Genomic DNA, 2,984 nt, shown 5'->3' on the forward strand with positions numbered 1-2,984 from the left:
AGAGGGGAAGGGGATGGCACAGGCATGCTCACCTGGGGTATTTATCTCTCTCTGGCAGGTGAGAATCTTAGGGGAGCTCTCAGGGGAGGGTTTCAATAGAATGTCCATCAGCTTTCCAGGTGTGCTCTTTCAGGGTCATGGTTGCCAATGATTGGTCAGTGCCAGGCAGGCGGCCATTAGTCAATGTAGCTGGTCCTGAGGCAGCCATAGCATCACTTGTCTGGTTTTGCTGCTTTTGTTGGCCTGGAGCTGAACTACAGCTAAGGCCTAGATGCTACTCTTCGGGAGGAAAAGGTCAGGGAGTCTAAACTGAATGATCATGATCTGCTAGGGGAGAATAGATTACCCTGAGACCAGGTCCTTGTTTTCCCAGTTTTGCCCCTTGCTAGGCACCCAGGTTGTTCTGCCCTGGTGACCTTGTGTACCTGGCCCATCGTATTTGCTATGCTCATGTCTGTCTAACTGCCTATGACAGAATCACTGAAGTTATACATTTCTACTTTGAAACTCAAATACGCATATGTATTTCATCCTTTCATGAATAGTGGAAATGCTGCAAAAAGTAACTCAGCTGTTTTTAGTTTACTTCTACCAACATTCTCTACCTTTGACTTATAGATGAGTAAGGCAGGACTGAAAGGAAAGGAAACGATGTGTTGCTTTTCCCTCAATGTCATCATTTTTAGCAAGTGACTGGTTACTACAAGGAAATCACATAAATAAGAATGAGAGAGGAGCCCTAACTGGTTTGGCTCAGTGGATAGAGCGTTGGCCTGTAGACTGAGGGGTCCTGGGTTCGATTCCGGTCAAGGGCATTTACCTTGGTTGCGGGCACATCCTAAGTGGGGGTTGTGCAGGAGGCAGCTGATCGATGTTTCTAACTCTCTGTCCCTCTCCCTTCATCTCTGTAAAAAAATCAATAAAATATAATTTTAAAAAACGAGAGAGGATTCCTTGATCATTTGTATCTCTTAGGATGCCATTGCCTTTTTTCTTAGTAGGAAGCAAGTTCTGGTTTGAATGGAAAGCAACCCTGTCAGGATAGTCAGCAACTCTGCTTATGCAGTTTTAGACATAACATTTTTGCCTTGTTCTGGCTTTGGAGCTCACTGAAGGAGCAGGCATCACAGGTCCACGGGAATTCTGTGCTCCTGTAGTACTGCAGACACTGTATGGGAATGAGGCGCAAGGAACAGCGGATGTGCATATTGCTCATACAGTGTCTGCTCGTGTGCATGCTCCTTTGCCTCATCAGATTTCACTTACAAAACACAAATTCAAAGATAAAATTATTAAGAATTTTAAGCCTGACTGGTGTGGCTCAGTTGTTGAGCATTGACCCATGAACCAGGAAGTCACAGTTCGATTCCTGGTCAGGGCACAGGGCCGGACTGTGGGCTTGATCCCCAGAAGGGGATGTGCACAAGGCAGTCAATCAGTGATTCTCTCTCATCATTGGTGTGTCTCTCTATTCCTCTTCTTTCCTCTCTCTGAAATCAATAAAAAAAAGGTGGGGGGGATTTTAAGACAGCAACAGCAGAGCATTAAGCCGAGTGTGTGGCCCTTCTGAATATTAATCCCTGTGCCTAGGTGGAACATCCATGAAACTAGCCCTGAGCATAATAGATGGAAGTAGAAATGGAGTTGACTTCCAATTACTATATTCAGAATAGACACTTGTGAACAGATGAGTAAGGATGAAAAGTGAGGTGAGAAAAAGGAAGTAGAGGGGCAGGAAGAAACCGTGTGTTGTGTGTGTGTGTGTCAGAGAGAGAGAGAGAGAGAGAGAGAGAGAGAGAGAGAGAGAGAGAGAGAGAGAGAGAGAGAGAGAGAGAGAGAGAGAGAGCGCAAGCACACAGCTGGTGTTAACTTCCTAATTCTGTGAGGCCCAGTTATACTTCCGTGTCCTGCATCCTGTTAGGCAATGCAGAGAAAATACAGCTCCACCGTTAGCTCATATTGTGGTTTTGGGTGAACTAGGTGTCCCTTTCTTAAGATACTTTACTGCCATCTGTTGGAAAACTGTCATAATAACTATGTAAATTAATAATGACTACAATAAGTGATGTGTCTGGGACAATGATCAATTTGTGTAAATGTGAGTGGCAGCCCATCTGTTACCTCAGGGTCCCCTGGGGGCCAGAGGCACAAATGATAACTCATAAGCTGAGCTTAGCAACGTTCGTGGGCAGCAGACAGGAGCTGAGATGGCAGGCCAGAGGGTGACCTGGCCACACCTCTGAATCCAGCCTCAGAGCCAGTTAGTTGAGAATCAAAACCAGTAGCTCTTGGCTTTATGTTGTCTTGCTCTTGGCAGCCCATGAAGATGGTTGTGGTGGGGGCTTACGGCCAGTTCCAACATTTGACAAAGCCCAGTGGATGGGCCTGATATTTTTATCCAGAAGAAGCCTACTAGTATATAGGCGAAAAAATAAAGTTGTGTGTTTTTTGTTTGTTTTTGGCTTTTGGCTGGAGTTACATTAATTCATTGAAGTTCACAAATCTGGTGCTAATTAAAAGGTCTGAACATCAGAATAATGTGTCATTGATTAATAAAAAATGGGTAAACTGGCCCTGGCCAGGTAGCTCTGTTGGTTAGAGCATCATCCAGATATGACAAGGTTTTGGGTTCAGTCCCTGGTCAGGACACATACAAGAAGCAGTCAATGAATGAATGCATAATTAAGTGGAACAACAAATTGATGTTTTTCTCTCTCTCTCTCTCAAAAAAAAAAAAAGGTGGGAAAACAATTTGTTTCAGAGGTTTCTTTCTAATTAAAGAGTCCTTGGGGATGGAAAACAATAAGAGAACTCTCAAAGATGCCACTATTGGAAACCCTACTCATGGCCAGGACCTTCTTTGTAGATGTGGGTAAGCCAAAGATGGGAAAGCGAGGGACCTGCCTGAGGTCACATCATTTGAGTAAATTGCAGAACTAGGATTCTACTCAGGTTTCCTGGTTCCTAAGCCGGGCTTCTTCTTG

This window comes from Myotis davidii, unplaced genomic scaffold (genome assembly GCF_000327345.1).
Source record: "Myotis davidii unplaced genomic scaffold, ASM32734v1 scaffold118, whole genome shotgun sequence".
Taxonomy (NCBI): domain Eukaryota; kingdom Metazoa; phylum Chordata; class Mammalia; order Chiroptera; family Vespertilionidae; genus Myotis; species Myotis davidii.